This window comes from Rhododendron vialii, chromosome 10a, assembly GCF_030253575.1.
Source record: "Rhododendron vialii isolate Sample 1 chromosome 10a, ASM3025357v1".
NCBI lineage: Eukaryota > Viridiplantae > Streptophyta > Magnoliopsida > Ericales > Ericaceae > Rhododendron > Rhododendron vialii.
The window spans coordinates 21,806,085-21,826,135 of NC_080566.1; positions in this window are offsets into that span (position 1 = coordinate 21,806,085).

Consider the following 20,051-nt stretch of genomic DNA (forward strand, 5'->3'; position numbering starts at 1 on the left):
TTCGAGTACATCCATACGGTACCAAACCACAACAAAACGTTGCAATACCGTACGAGTACATCCATACGGTACCAAACCACACCAAAACGGTACAATACCTTACGAGTCCTTCGTTACGGTACCAAATCACACCAAAACGGTGCAATACCGTACGAGTACATCCATACGGTACCAAACCACACCAAAACGGTACCATACCTTACGAGTCCTTCGTTACGGTACAAAACCACACCAAAACGGTGCAATACCGTACGAGTACATCCATACGGTACCAAACCACACCAAAACGGTGCAATACCGTACGAGTACATCCATACGGAACCAAACCACACCAAAACGGTACAATACCTTATGAGTCCTTCGTTACGGTACCAAACCATACCAAAACGGTGCAATACCGTACGAGTACATCGATACGGTACCAAACCACACCAAAACGGTACAATACCTAACGAGTCCTTCGTTACGGTACCAAACCACACCAAAACGGTGCAATACCGTACGAGTACATCCATACGGTACCAAACCACACCAAAACGGTGCAATACCGTACGAGTACATCGATACGGTACCAAACCACACCAAAACGGTATAATACCTTACGAGTCCTTCGTTACGGTACCAAACCACACCAAAACGGTGCAATACCGTACGAGTACATTCATACGGTACCAAACCAAAACAAAAGGGTGCAATACCGTACGAGTACATCCATACGGTACCAAACCACACCATAACGGTACAATACCTTACGAGTCCTTCGTTACGGTACCAAACCACAACAAAACGGTGCAATACCGTACGTGTACATCCATACGGTACCAAACCACACCAAAACGGTACAATACCTTACGAGTCCTTCGTTACGGTACCAAACCACACCAAAATGGTGCAAAACCGTACGAGTACATCCATACGGTACCAAACCACACCAAAACGGTACAATACCTTACGAGTCCTTCGTTACGGTACCAAACCACACCAAAACGGTGCAATACCGTACGTGTACATCCATACGGTACCAAACCACACCAAAACGGTACAATACCTTACGAGTCCTTCGTTACGGTACCAAATCACACCAAAATGGTGCAATACCGTACGAGTACATCCATACGGTACCAAACCACACCAAAACGGTACAATACCTTACGAGTCCTTCGTTACGGTACCAAACCACACCAAAACGGTGCAATACCGTACGACTACATCTATACGGTACCAAACCACACCAAAACGGAACAATACCTTACGAGTCCTTCGTTACGGTACCAAACCACACCAAAACGGTGCAATACCGTACGAGTACATCCATACGGTACCAAACCACAACAAAACGTTGCAATACCGTACGAGTACATCCATATGATACCAAACCACACCAAAACGGTACAATACCTTACGAGTCCTTCGTTACGGTCCCAAACCAAACCAAAACGGTGCAATACCGTACGAGTACATCCATACGGTACCACACCACACGAAAATGGTACAATACCTTACGAGTCCTTCGTTACGGTACCAAACCACACCAAAACGGTGCAATACCCTACGAGTACATCCATACGGTACCAAACCACACCAAAACGGTACAATACCTTACGAGTCCTTCGTTACGGTACCAAACCACACCAAAACGGTGCAATACCGTACGAGTACATCGATACGGTACCAAACCACACCAAAATGGTACAATACCTTACGAGTCCTTCGTTACGGTACCAAACCACACCAAAACGGTGCAATACCGTACGAGTACATCCATACGGTACCAAACCACAACAAAACGTTGCAATACCGTACGAGTACATCCATACGGTACCGAACCACACCAAAACGGTACAATACCTTACGAGTCCTTCGTTACGGTACCAAACCACAACAAAACGGTGCAATACCGTACGTGTACATCAATACGGTACCAAACCACACCAAAACGGTACAATACCTTACGAGTCCTTCGTTACGGTACCAAACCACACCAAAATGGTGCAATACCGTACGAGTACATCCATACGGTACCAAACCACACCAAAACGGTACAATACCTTACGAGTCCTTCGTTACGGTACCAAACCACACCAAAACGGTGCAATACCGTACGACTACATCTATACGGTACCAAACCACACCGAAACGGAACAATACCTTACGAGTCCTTCGTTACGGTACCAAACCACACCAAAACGGTGCAATACCGTACGAGTACATCCATACGGTACCAAACCACAACAAAACGTTGCAATACCGTACGAGTACATCCATATGATACCAAACCACACCAAAACGGTACAATACCTTACGAGTCCTTCGTTACGGTCCCAAACCAAACCAAACCGGTGCAATACCGTACGAGTACATCCATACGGTACCACACCACACGAAAATGGTACAATACCTTACGAGTCCTTCGTTACGGTACCAAACCACACCAAAACGGTGCAATACCCTACGAGTACATCCATACGGTACCAAACCACACCAAAACGGTACAATACCTTACGAGTCCTTCGTTACGGTACCAAACCACACCAAAACGGTGCAATACCGTACGAGTACATCCATACGGTACCAAACCACACCAAAACGGTTCAATACCTTACGAGTCCTTCGTTACGGTACCAAACCACACCAAAACGGTGCAATACCGTACGAGTACATCGATACGGTACCAAACCACACCAAAATGGTACAATACCTTACGAGTCCTTCGTTACGGTACCAAACCACACCAAAACGGTGCAATACCGTACGAGTACATCCATACGGTACCAAACCACAACAAAACGTTGCAATACCGTACGAGTACATCCATACGGTACCGAACCACACCAAAACGGTACAATACCTTACGAGTCCTTCGTTACGGTCCCAAACCAAACCAAAACGGTGCAATACCGTACGAGTACATCCATACGGTACCAAACCACACGAAAATGGTACAATACCTTACGAGTCCTTCGTTACGGTACCAAACCACACCAAAACGGTGCAATACCCTACGAGTACATCCATACGGTACCAAACCACACCAAAACGGTACAATACCTTAAGAGTCCTTCATTACGGTACCAAACCACACCAAAACGGTGCAATACCGTACGAGTACATCCATACGGTACCAAACCACACCAAAACGGTTCAATACCTTACGAGTCCTTCGTTACGGTACCAAACCACACCAAAACGGTGCAATACCGTACGAGGACATCGATACGGTACCAAACCACACCAAAATGGTACAATACCTTACGAGTCCTTCGTTACGGTACCAAACCACACCAAAACGGTGCAATACCGTACGAGCACATCCATACGGTATCAAACCACAACAAAACGTTGCAATTCCGTACGAGTACATCCATACGGTACCAAACCACACCGAAACGGTACAATACCTTACGAGTCCTTCGTTACGGTACCAAACCACACCAAAACGGTGCAATACCGTACGAGTACATCCATACGGTACCAAACCACAACAAAACGTTGCAATACCGTACGAGTACATCCATACGGTACCAAACCACACCAAAACAGTACAATACCTTACGAGTCCTTCGTTATGGTCCCAAACCAAACCAAAACGGTGCAATACCGTACGAGTACATCCATACGGTACCAAACCACACAAAAATGGTACAATACCTTACGAGTCCTTCGTTACGGTACCAAACCACACCAAAACGGTGCAATACCCTACGAGTACATCCATACGGTACCAAACCACACCAAAACGGTACAATACCTTACGAGTCCTTCGTTACGGTACCAAACCACACCAAAACGGTGCAATACCGTACGAGTACATCCATACGGTACCAAACCACACAAAAACGGTTCAATACCTTACGAGTATATCCATACGGTACCAAACCACACCAAAACGGTTCAATACCGTACGAGCACATCGATACGGTACCAAACCACACCAAAATGGTACAAAAGCTTACGAGTCATTCGTTACGGTACCATACCACACCAAAACGGTACAATACCGTACGAGTACATCCATACGGTACCAAACCACACAAAAACGGTGCAATACCGTACGAGTACATCGATACTGTACCAAACCACACCAAAACGGTACAATACCTTACGAGTCCTTCGTTATGGTACCAAACCACACCAAAACGGTGCAATATCGTTCGAGTACATCCATACGGTACCAAACCACAACAAAACGTTGCAATACCGTACGTGTACATCCATACGGTACCAAACCGCACCAAAACGGTACAATACCTTACGTCTCCTTCGTAACGGAACCAAACCACAACAAAACGGTGCAATACCGTACGAGTACATCCATACGGTACTAAACCACAACAAAACGGTACAATACGTTACGAGTCCTTCATTACGGTACCAAACGACACCAAACCGGTGAAATATACCGTACGAGTACATCCGTACGGTACCAAACCACACCAAAACGGTACAAAACCATACGAGTCCTTCGTTACGGTACCAAACCACAACAAAACAGTGCAATACCGTACGTGTACATCCATCCGGTACCAAACCACACCAAAACGGTGCAATACCGTACGAGTACATCCATACGGTTCCAAACCACTCCAAAACGGTACAATACGTTACGAGTCCTTCGTTACGGTACCAAACCACAACAAAACGGTGCAATACCGTACGAGTACATCCATACGGTACCAAACCACACCAAAACGGTACCATACCATACGAGTCCTTCGTTACGGTACCAAACCACACCAAAACGGTGCAATACCGTACCAGTACATCGATACGGTACCAAACCACACCAAAACGGTGCAATATTGTACGAGTACATCCATACGGTACCAAGCCACACCAAAATGGTACAATACCTTACGAGTCCTTCGTTACGGTACCAAACCACACCAAAACGGTGCAATACCGTACGAGTACATCCATACGGTACCAAACCACAAAAAAACGGTGCAATACCGTACGAGTACATCCATACGGTACCAAACCACACCAAAACGGTACAATACCTTACGAGTCCTTCGTTACGGTACCAAACCACAACAAAACGGTGCAATACCGTACGTGTACATCCATACGGTACCAAACCACACCGAAACGGTACAATACCTTACGAGTCCTTCGTTACGGTACCAAACCACACCAAAACGGTGCAATACCGTACGAGTACATCCATACGGTACCAAACCACACCAAAACGGTGCGATACCATCCGAGTACATCCATACGGTACCAAACCACACCAAAACGGTACAATACCTTACGAGTCCTTCATTACGGTACCAAACCACAACAAAACGGTGCAATACCGTACGTGTACATCCATACGGTACCAAACCACACCAAAACAGTACAATACCTTACGAGTCCTTCGTTACGGTACAAAACCACACCGAAACGGTGCAACACCGTACGAGTACATCCATACGGTACAAAACCACACCAAAACGGTGCAATACTGTACGAGTACATCCATACGGAACCAAGCCACACCAAAATGGTACAATACCTTACGAGTCCTTCGTTACGGTACCAAACCACACCAAAACGGTGCAATACCGTACGAGTACATCCATACGGTACCAAACCACAAAAAAACGGTGCAATACCGTACGAGTACATCCATACAGTACCAAACCACACCAAAACGGTACAATACCTTACGAGTCCTTCGTTACGGTACCAAACCACAACAAAACGGTGCAATACCGTACGTGTACATCCATACGGTACCAAACCACACCAAAACGGTACAATACCTTACGAGTCCTTCGTTACGGTACCAAACCACACCAAAACGGTGCAATACCGTACGAGTACATCCATACGGTACCAAACCACACCAAAACGGTGCAATACCATCCGAGTACATCCATACGGTACCAAACCACACCAAAACGGTACAATACCTTACGAGTCCTTCATTACGGTACCAAACCACAACAAAACGGTGCAATACCGTACGTGTACATCCATACGGTACCAAACCACACCAAAATGGTACAATACCTTACGAGTCCTTCGTTACGGTACCAAACCACACCAAAACGGTGCAATACCGTACGAGTACATCCATACGGTACCAAACCACACCAAAACGGTACAATACCTTACGAGTCCTTCGTTACGGTACCAAACCACACCAAAACGGTGCAATACCTTACGACTACATCGATACGGTACCAAACCACACCAAAACGGTACAATACCTTACGAGTCCTTCGTTACGGTACCAAACCACACCAAAACGGTGCAATACCGTACGAGTACATCCATACGGTACCAAACCACAACAAAACGTTGCAATACCGTACGACTACATCCATACGGTACCAAACCACACCAAAACGGTGCAATACCGTACGAGTACATCCATACGTTACCAAACCACACCAAAACGGTACAATACCTTACGAGTCCTTCGTTACGGTACCAAACCACACCAAAACGGTGCAATACCGTACGAGTACATCCATACGGTACCAAACCACACCAAAACGGTGCAATACCATCCGAGTACATCCATACGGTACCAAACCACACCAAAACGGTACAATACCTTACGAGTCCTTCATTACGGTACCAAACCACAACAAAACGGTGCAATACCGTACGTGTACATCCATACGGTACCAAACCACACCAAAATGGTACAATACCTTACGAGTCCTTCGTTACGGTACCAAACCACACCAAAACGGTGCAATACCGTACGAGTACATCCATACGGTACAAAACCACACCAAAACGGTGCAATACTGTACGAGTACATCCATACGGTACCAAGCCACACCAAAATGGTACAATACCTTACGAGTCCTTCGTTACGGTACCAAACCACACCAAAACGGTGCAATACCGTACGAGTACATCCATACGGTACCAAACCACAAAAAAACGGTGCAATACCGTACGAGTACATCCATACGGTACCAAACCACACCAAAACGGTACAATACCTTACGAGTCCTTCGTTACGGTACCAAACCACACCAAAACGGTGCAATACCGTACGAGTATATCCATACGGTACCAAACCACACCAAAACGGTGCAATACCATCCGAGTACATCCATACGGTACCAAACCACACCAAAACGGTACAATACCTTACGAGTCCTTCGTTACGGTACCAAACCACACCAAAACGGTGCAATACCGTACGAGTACATCCATACGGTACCAAACCACACCAAAACGGTACAATACCTTACGAGTCCTTCGTTACGGTACCGAACCACACAAAAACGGTGCAATACCGTACGAGTACATCGATACGGTACCAAACCACACCAAAACGGTACAATACCTTACGAGTCCTTCGTTACGGTACCAAACCACACCAAAACGGTGCAATACCGTACGAGTACATCCATACGGTACCAAACCACAACAAAACGTTGCAATACCGTACGACTACATCCATACGGTACCAAACCACACCAAAACGGTGCAATACCGTACGAGTACATCCATTCGTTACCAAACCACACCAAAACGGTACAATACCTTACGAGTCCTTCGTTACGGTACTAAACCACACCAAAACGGTGCAATACCGTACGAGTACATCCATACGGTACCAAACCACACCAAAACGGTGCAATACCATCCGAGTACATCCATACGGTACCAAACCACACCAAAACGGTACAATACCTTACGAGTCCTTCATTACGGTACCAAACCACAACAAAACGGTGCAATACCGTACGTGTACATCCATACGGTTCCAAACCACACCAAAACGGTACAATACCTTACGAGTCCTTCGTTACGGTACCAAACCACACCAAAACGGTGCAATACCGTACGAGTACATCCATACGGTACAAAACCACACCAAAACGGTGCAATACTGTACGAGTACATCCATACGGTACCAAGCCACACCAAAATGGTACAATACCTTACGAGTCCTTCGTTACGGTACCAAACCACACCAAAACGGTGCAATACCGTACGAGTACATCCATACGGTACCAAACCACAAAAAAATGGTGCAATACCGTACGAGTACATCCATACGGTACCAAACCACACCAAAACGGTACAATACCTTACGAGTCCTTCGTTATGGTACCAAACCACACCAAAACGGTGCAATACCGTACGAGTACATCCATACGGTACCAAACCACACCAAAACGGTGCAATACCATCCGAGTACATCCATACGGTACCAAACCACACCAAAACGGTACAATACCTTACGAGTCCTTCATTACGGTACCAAACCACAACAAAACGGTGCAATACCGTACGTGTACATCCATACGGTACCAAACCACACCAAAACGTTGCAATACCGTACGACTACATCCATACGGTACCAAACCACACCAAAACGGTGCAATACCGTACGAGTACATCCATTCGTTACCAAACCACACCAAAACGGTACAATACCTTACGAGTCCTTCGTTACGGTACCAAACCACACCAAAACGGTGCAATACCGTACGAGTACATCCATACGGTACCAAACCACACCAAAACGGTGCAATACCATCCGAGTACATCCATACGGTACCAAACCACACCAAAACGGTACAATACCTTACGAGTCCTTCATTACGGTACCAAACCACAACAAAACGGTGCAATACTGTACGTGTACATCCATACGGTTCCAAACCACACCAAAACGGTACAATACCTTACGAGTCCTTCGTTACGGTACCAAACCACACCAAAACGGTGCAATACCGTACGAGTACATCCATACGGTACAAAACCACACTAAAACGGTGCAATACTGTACGAGTACATCCATACGGTACCAAGCCACACCAAAATGGTACAATACCTTACGAGTCCTTCGTTACGGTACCAAACCACACCAAAACGGTGCAATACCGTACGAGTACATCCATACGGTACCAAACCACAAAAAAACGGTGCAATACCGTACGAGTACATCCATACGGTACCAAACCACACCAAAACGGTACAATACCTTACGAGTCCTTCGTTATGGTACCAAACCACACCAAAACGGTGCAATACCGTACGAGTACATCCATACGGTACCAAACCACACCAAAACGGTGCAATACCATCCGAGTACATCCATACGGTACCAAACCACACCAAAACGGTACAATACCTTACGAGTCCTTCATTACGGTACCAAACCACAACAAAACGGTGCAATACCGTACGTGTACATCCATACGGTACAAAACCACACCAAAACGGTACAATACCTTACGAGTCCTTCGTTACGGTACCAAACCACACCAAAACGGTGCAATACCGTACGAGTACATCCATACGGTACCAAACCACACCAAAACGGTACAATACCTTACGAGTCCTTCGTTACGGTACCAAACCACACCAAAACGGTGCAATACCGGACGAGTACATCCATACGGTACCAAACCACAACAAAACGTTGCAATACCGTACGACTACATCCATACGGTACCAAACCACACCAAAACGGTGCAATACCGTACGAGTACATCCATTCGTTACCAAACCACACCAAAACGGTACAATACCTTACGAGTCTTTCGTTACGGTACCAAACCACACCAAAACGGTGCAATACCGTACGAGTACATCCATACGGTACCAAACCACACCAAAACGGTGCAATACCGTCCGAGTACATCCATACGGTACCAAACCACACCAAAACGGTACAATACCTTACGAGTCCTTCATTACGGTACCAAACCACAACAAAACGGTGCAATACCGTACGTGTACATCCATACGGTACCAAACCACACCAAAACGGTACAATACCTTACGAGTCCTTCGTTACGGTACCAAACCACACCAAAACGGTGCAATACCGTATGAGTACATCCATACGGTACCAAACCACACCAAAACGGTACAATACCTTACGAGTCCTTCGTTACGGTACCAAACCACACCAAAACGGTGCAATACCGTACGACTACATCGATACGGTACCAAACCACACCAAAACGGTACAATACCTTACGAGTCCTTCGTTACGGTACGAAACCACACCAAAACGGTGCAATACCGTACGAGTACATCGATACGGTACCAAACCACACCAAAATGGTACAATACCTTACGAGTCCTTCATTACGGTACCAAACCACACCAAAACGGTGCAATACCGTACGAGAACATCCATACGTTACCAAACCACACCAAAACGGTGCAATACCGTACGAGTACATCGATACGGTACCAAACCACACCAAAATGGTACAATACCTTACGAGTCCTTCGTTACGGTACCAAACCACACCAAAATGGTGCAATACCGTACGAGTACATCCATACGGTACCAAACCACTCCAAAATGGTGCAATACCGTACGAGTACATCGATACGGTACCAAACCACACCAAAATGGTACCATACCATACGAATCCTTCGTTACGGTACCAAACCACACCAAAACGGTGCAATACCGTACGAGTACATCCATACGGTACCAAACCACACCAAATTGGTACAATACCTTATGAGTCCTTCGTTACGGCACCAAACCACACAAAAAAGGTGCAATACCGTACCAGTACATCCATACGGTACCAAACCACACCAAAACGGTGCAATACCGTACGAGTACATCCATACGGAACCAAACCACACCAAAACGGTACAATACCTTATGAGTCCTTCGTTACGGTACCAAACCACACCAAAACGGTGCAATACCGTACGAGTACATCGATACGGGACCAAACCACACCAAAACAGTGCAATACCGGACGAGTACATCCATACGGTACCAAACCACAACAAAACGTTGCAATACCGTACGACTACATCCATACGGTACCAAACCACACCAAAACGGTGCAATACCGTACGAGTACATCCATTCGTTACCAAACCACACCAAAACGGTACAATACCTTACGAGTCCTTCGTTACGGTACCAAACCACACCAAAACGGTGCAATACCGTACGAGTACATCCATACGGTACCAAACCACACCAAAACGGTGCAATACCGTCCGAGTACATCCATACGGTACCAAACCGCACCAAAACGGTACAATACCTTACGAGTCCTTCATTACGGTACCAAACCACAACAAAACGGTGCAATACCGTACGTGTACATCCATACGGTACCAAACCACACCAAAACGGTACAATACCTTACGAGTCCTTCGTTACGGTACCAAACCACACCAAAACGGTGCAATACCGTATGAGTACATCCATACGGTACCAAACCACACCAAAACGGTACAATACCTTACGAGTCCTTCGTTACGGTACCAAACCACACCAAAACGGTGCAATACCGTATGAGTACATCCATACGGTACCAAACCACACCAAAACGGTACAATACCTTACGAGTCCTTCGTTACGGTACCAAACCACACCAAAACGGTGCAATACCGTACGACTACATCGATACGGTACCAAACCACACCAAAATGGTACAATACCTTACGAGTCCTTCGTTACGGTACGAAACCACACCAAAACGGTGCAATACCGTACGAGTACATCGATACGGTACCAAACCACACCAAAATGGTACAATACCTTACGAGTCCTTCGTTACGGTACCAAACCACACCAAAACGGTGCAATACCGTACGAGAACATCCATACGTTACCAAACCACACCAAAACGGTGCAATACCGTACGAGTACATCGATACGGTACCAAACCACACAAAAATGGTACAATACCTTACGAGTCCTTCGTTACGGTACCAAACCACACCAAAATGGTGCAATACCGTACGAGTACATCCATACGGTACCAAACCACTCCAAAATGGTGCAATACCGTACGAGTACATCGATACGGTACCAAACCACACCAAAATGGTACCATACCATACGAATCCTTCGTTACGGTACCAAACCACACCAAAACGGTGCAATACCGTACGAGTACATCCATACGGTACCAAACCACACCAAAACGGTGCAATACCGTCCGAGTACATCCATACGGTACCAAACCACACCAAAACGGTACAATACCTTACGAGTCCTTCATTACGGTACCAAACCACAACAAAACGGTGCAATACCGTACGAGTACATCCATACGGTACCAAACCACACCAAAATAGTACAATGCCTTACGAGTCCTTCGTTACGGTACCAAACCACACCAAAACGGTGCAATACCGTACGAGTACATCCATACGGTACCAAACCACACCAAAACGGTACAATACCTTACGAGTCCTTCGTTACGGTACCAAACAACACCAAAACGGAGCAGTCCCGTACGAGTACATCCATACGGTACCAAACCACAACAGAACGGTGCAATACCGTACGAGTACATCCATACGGAACCAAACCACACCAAAACGGTACAATACCTTATGAGTCCTTCGTTACGGTACCAAACCACACCAAAACGGTGCAATACCGTACGAGTACATCGATACGGGACCAAACCACACCAAAACGGTGCAATACCGGACGAGTACATCCATACGGTACCAAACCACAACAAAACGTTTCAATACCGTACGACTACATCCATACGGTACCAAACCACACCAAAACGGTGCAATACCGTACGAGTACATCCATTCGTTACCAAACCACACCAAAACGGTACAATACCTTACGAGTCCTTCGTTACGGTACCAAACCACACCAAAACGGTGCAATACCGTACGAGTACATCCATACGGTACCAAACCACACCAAAACGGTGCAATACCGTCCGAGTACATCCATACGGTACCAAACCGCACCAAAACGGTACAATACCTTACGAGTCCTTCATTACGGTACCAAACCACAACAAAACGGTGCAATACCGTACGTGTACATCCATACGGTACCAAACCACACCAAAACGGTACAATACCTTACGAGTCCTTCGTTACGGTACCAAACCACACCAAAACGGTGCAATACCGTACGAGTACATCCATACGGTACCAAACCACACCAAAACGGTGCAATACCATCCGAGTACATCCATACGGTACCAAACCACACCAAAACGGTACAATACCTTACGAGTCCTTCATTACGGTACCAAACCACAACAAAACGGTGCAATACTGTACGTGTACATCCATACGGTTCCAAACCACACCAAAACGGTACAATACCTTACGAGTCCTTCGTTACGGTACCAAACCACACCAAAACGGTGCAATACCGTACGAGTACATCCATACGGTACAAAACCACACTAAAACGGTGCAATACTGTACGAGTACATCCATACGGTACCAAGCCACACCAAAATGGTACAATACCTTACGAGTCCTTCGTTACGGTACCAAACCACACCAAAACGGTGCAATACCGTACGAGTACATCCATACGGTACCAAACCACAAAAAAACGGTGCAATACCGTACGAGTACATCCATACGGTACCAAACCACACCAAAACGGTACAATACCTTACGAGTCCTTCGTTATGGTACCAAACCACACCAAAACGGTGCAATACCGTACGAGTACATCCATACGGTACCAAACCACACCAAAACGGTGCAATACCATCCGAGTACATCCATACGGTACCAAACCACACCAAAACGGTACAATACCTTACGAGTCCTTCATTACGGTACCAAACCACAACAAAACGGTGCAATACCGTACGTGTACATCCATACGGTACAAAACCACACCAAAACGGTACAATACCTTACGAGTCCTTCGTTACGGTACCAAACCACACCAAAACGGTGCAATACCGTACGAGTACATCCATACGGTACCAAACCACACCAAAACGGTACAATACCTTACGAGTCCTTCGTTACGGTACCAAACCACACCAAAACGGTGCAATACCGGACGAGTACATCCATACGGTACCAAACCACAACAAAACGTTGCAATACCGTACGACTACATCCATACGGTACCAAACCACACCAAAACGGTGCAATACCGTACGAGTACATCCATTCGTTACCAAACCACACCAAAACGGTACAATACCTTACGAGTCTTTCGTTACGGTACCAAACCACACCAAAACGGTGCAATACCGTACGAGTACATCCATACGGTACCAAACCACACCAAAACGGTGCAATACCGTCCGAGTACATCCATACGGTACCAAACCACACCAAAACGGTACAATACCTTACGAGTCCTTCATTACGGTACCAAACCACAACAAAACGGTGCAATACCGTACGTGTACATCCATACGGTACCAAACCACACCAAAACGGTACAATACCTTACGAGTCCTTCGTTACGGTACCAAACCACACCAAAACGGTGCAATACCGTATGAGTACATCCATACGGTACCAAACCACACCAAAACGGTACAATACCTTACGAGTCCTTCGTTACGGTACCAAACCACACCAAAACGGTGCAATACCGTATGAGTACATCCATACGGTACCAAACCACACCAAAACGGTACAATACCTTACGAGTCCTTCGTTACGGTACCAAACCACACCAAAACGGTGCAATACCGTACGACTACATCGATACGGTACCAAACCACACCAAAACGGTACAATACCTTACGAGTCCTTCGTTACGGTACGAAACCACACCAAAACGGTGCAATACCGTACGAGTACATCGATACGGTACCAAACCACACCAAAATGGTACAATACCTTACGAGTCCTTCATTACGGTACCAAACCACACCAAAACGGTGCAATACCGTACGAGAACATCCATACGTTACCAAACCACACCAAAACGGTGCAATACCGTACGAGTACATCGATACGGTACCAAACCACACCAAAATGGTACAATACCTTACGAGTCCTTCGTTACGGTACCAAACCACACCAAAATGGTGCAATACCGTACGAGTACATCCATACGGTACCAAACCACTCCAAAATGGTGCAATACCGTACGAGTACATCGATACGGTACCAAACCACACCAAAATGGTACCATACCATACGAATCCTTCGTTACGGTACCAAACCACACCAAAACGGTGCAATACCGTACGAGTACATCCATACGGTACCAAACCACACCAAATTGGTACAATACCTTATGAGTCCTTCGTTACGGCACCAAACCACACAAAAAAGGTGCAATACCGTACCAGTACATCCATACGGTACCAAACCACACCAAAACGGTGCAATACCGTACGAGTACATCCATACGGAACCAAACCACACCAAAACGGTACAATACCTTATGAGTCCTTCGTTACGGTACCAAACCACACCAAAACGGTGCAATACCGTACGAGTACATCGATACGGGACCAAACCACACCAAAACAGTGCAATACCGGACGAGTACATCCATACGGTACCAAACCACAACAAAACGTTGCAATACCGTACGACTACATCCATACGGTACCAAACCACACCAAAACGGTGCAATACCGTACGAGTACATCCATTCGTTACCAAACCACACCAAAACGGTACAATACCTTACGAGTCCTTCGTTACGGTACCAAACCACACCAAAACGGTGCAATACCGTACGAGTACATCCATACGGTACCAAACCACACCAAAACGGTGCAATACCGTCCGAGTACATCCATACGGTACCAAACCGCACCAAAACGGTACAATACCTTACGAGTCCTTCATTACGGTACCAAACCACAACAAAACGGTGCAATACCGTACGTGTACATCCATACGGTACCAAACCACACCAAAACGGTACAATACCTTACGAGTCCTTCGTTACGGTACCAAACCACACCAAAACGGTGCAATACCGTATGAGTACATCCATACGGTACCAAACCACACCAAAACGGTACAATACCTTACGAGTCCTTCGTTACGGTACCAAACCACACCAAAACGGTGCAATACCGTATGAGTACATCCATACGGTACCAAACCACACCAAAACGGTACAATACCTTACGAGTCCTTCGTTACGGTACCAAACCACACCAAAACGGTGCAATACCGTACGACTACATCGATACGGTACCAAACCACACCAAAATGGTACAATACCTTACGAGTCCTTCGTTACGGTACGAAACCACACCAAAACGGTGCAATACCGTACGAGTACATCGATACGGTACCAAACCACACCAAAATGGTACAATACCTTACGAGTCCTTCGTTACGGTACCAAACCACACCAAAACGGTGCAATACCGTACGAGAACATCCATACGTTACCAAACCACACCAAAACGGTGCAATACCGTACGAGTACATCGATACGGTACCAAACCACACAAAAATGGTACAATACCTTACGAGTCCTTCGTTACGGTACCAAACCACACCAAAATGGTGCAATACCGTACGAGTACATCCATACGGTACCAAACCACTCCAAAATTGTGCAATACCGTACGAGTACATCGATACGGTACCAAACCACACCAAAATGGTACCATACCATACGAATCCTTCGTTACGGTACCAAACCACACCAAAACGGTGCAATACCGTACGAGTACATCCATACGGTACCAAACCACACCAAAACGGTGCAATACCGTCCGAGTACATCCATACGGTACCAAACCACACCAAAACGGTACAATACCTTACGAGTCCTTCATTACGGTACCAAACCACAACAAAACGGTGCAATACCGTACGAGTACATCCATACGGTACCAAACCACACCAAAATAGTACAATGCCTTACGAGTCCTTCGTTACGGTACCAAACCACACCAAAACGGTGCAATACCGTACGAGTACATCCATACGGTACCAAACCACACCAAAACGGTACAATACCTTACGAGTCCTTCGTTACGGTACCAAACCACACCAAAACGGAGCAGTCCCGTACGAGTACATCCATACGGTACCAAACCACAACAGAACGGTGCAATACCGTACGAGTACATCCATACGGAACCAAACCACACCAAAACGGTACAATACCTTATGAGTCCTTCGTTACGGTACCAAACCACACCAAAACGGTGCAATACCGTACGAGTACATCGATACGGGACCAAACCACACCAAAACGGTGCAATACCGGACGAGTACATCCATACGGTACCAAACCACAACAAAACGTTTCAATACCGTACGACTACATCCATACGGTACCAAACCACACCAAAACGGTGCAATACCGTACGAGTACATCCATTCGTTACCAAACCACACCAAAACGGTACAATACCTTACGAGTCCTTCGTTACGGTACCAAACCACACCAAAACGGTGCAATACCGTACGAGTACATCCATACGGTACCAAACCACACCAAAACGGTGCAATACCGTCCGAGTACATCCATACGGTACCAAACCGCACCAAAACGGTACAATACCTTACGAGTCCTTCATTACGGTACCAAACCACAACAAAACGGTGCAATACCGTACGTGTACATCCATACGGTACCAAACCACACCAAAACGGTACAATACCTTACGAGTCCTTCGTTACGGTACCAAACCACACCAAAACGGTGCAATACCGTATGAGTACATCCATACGGTACCAAACCACACCAAAACGGTACAATACCTTACGAGTCCTTCGTTACGGTACCAAACCACACCAAAACGGTGCAATACCGTATGAGTACATCCATACGGTACCAAACCACACCAAAACGGTACAATACCTTACGAGTCCTTCGTTACGGTACCAAACCACACCAAAACGGTGCAATACCGTACGACTACATCGATACGGTACCAAACCACACCAAAATGGTACAATACCTTACGAGTCCTTCGTTACGGTACGAAACCACACCAAAACGGTGCAATACCGTACGAGTACATCGATACGGTACCAAACCACACCAAAATGGTACAATACCTTACGAGTCCTTCGTTACGGTACCAAACCACACCAAAACGGTGCAATACCGTACGAGAACATCCATACGTTACCAAACCACACCAAAACGGTGCAATACCGTACGAGTACATCGATACGGTACCAAACCACACCAAAATGGTACAATACCTTACGAGTCCTTCGTTACGGTACCAAACCACACCAAAATGGTGTAATACCGTACGAGTACATCCATACGGTACCAAACCACTCCAAAATTGTGCAATACCGTACGAGTACATCGATACGGTACCAAACCACACCAAAATGGTACCATACCATACGAATCCTTCGTTACGGTACCAAACCACACCAAAACGGTGCAATACCGTACGAGTACATCCATACGGTACCAAACCACACCAAATTGGTACAATACCTTATGAGTCCTTCGTTACGGCACCAAACCACACAAAAAAGGTGCAATACCGTACCAGTACATCCATACGGTACCAAACCACACCAAAACGGTGCAATACCGTACGAGTACATCCATACGGAACCAAACCACACCAAAACGGTACAATACCTTATGAGTCCTTCGTTACGGTACCAAACCACACCAAAACGGTGCAATACCGTACGAGTACATCGATACGGTACCAAACCACACCAAAACGGTACAATACCTAACGAGTCCTTCGTTACGGTACCAAACCACACCAAAACGGTGCAATACCGTACGAGTACAAACATACGGTACCAAACCACAACAAAACGTTGCAGTACCGTACGACTACATCCATACGGTACCAAACCACACCAAAACGGTGCAATACCGTACGAGTACATCAATACGTTACCAAACCACACCAAAACGGTACAATACCTTACGAGTCCTTCGTTACGGTACCAAATCACACCAAAACGGTGCAATACCGTACGAGTAAATCCATACGGTACCAAACCACAACAAAACGTTGCAATACCGTACGAGTACATCCATACGGTACCAAACCACACCAAAACGGTGCAATACCGTACGAGTACATCCATACGGTACAACACCATACCAAAACGGTAGAATACCTTACGAGTCCTTCGTTACGGTATCAAACCACACCAAAACGGTGCAATACCGTACGAGTACATCCATACGGTACCAAACCACAACAAAACGGTACAATACCTTACGAGTCCTTCGTTATGGTACCAAACCACACCAAAACGGTGCAATATCGTTCGAGTACATCCATACGGTACCAAACCACAACAAAACGTTGCAATACCGTACGAGTACATCCATACGGTACCAAACCACACCAAAACGATACAATACCTTACGAGTCCTTCGTTACGGTACCAAACCACACCAAAACGGTGCAGTACCGTACGAGTACATCGATACGGTACCAAACCACACCAAAACGGTACAATACCTTACGAGTCCTTCGTTATGGTACCAAACCACACCAAAACGGTGCAATACCGTACAAGTACATCCATACGGTACCAAACCACACCAAAATGGTTCAATACCTTACGAGTCCTTCGTTACGGTACCAAACCACACCAAAACGGTGGAATAACGTACGAGTACATCGATATGGTACCAAACCACACCAAAACGGTACAATACCTCACGAGTCCTTCGTTACGGTACCAAACCACACCAAAACGGTGCAATACCGTACGACTACATCGATACGGTACCAAACCACACCAAAACGGTACAATACCTTACGAGTCCTTCGTTACGGTACCGAACCACACCAAAATGGTGCAATACCGTACGAGTACATCGATACGGGACCAAACCACACCAAAACGGTACAATACCTTACGAGTCCTTCGTTATGGTACCAAACCACACCAAAACGGTGCAATACCGTACGAGTACATCCATACGGTACAAAACCACACCAAAACGGTGCAATACCGTACGAGTACATCCATACGGTACAAAACCACAACAAAACGTTGCAATACCGTACGACTACATCCATACGGTACCAAACCACAGCAAAACGGTGCAATACTGTATGAGTACATCCATACGTTACCAAACCACACCAAAACGGTACAATACCTTACGAGTCCTTCGTTACGGTACCAAATCACACCAAAATGGTGCAATACCGTACGACTACATCCATACGGTACCAAACCACAACAAAACGTTGCAATACCGTACGAGTACATCCATACGGTACCAAACCACACCAAAACGGTGCAATACCGTACAAGTACATCCATACGGTACCAAACCATACCAAAACGGTAGAATGCCTTACGAGTCCTTCGTTACGGTACCAAACCACACCAAAACGGTGCAATACCGTACGAGTACATCCATATGGTACCAAACCACAACAAAACGGTACATTACC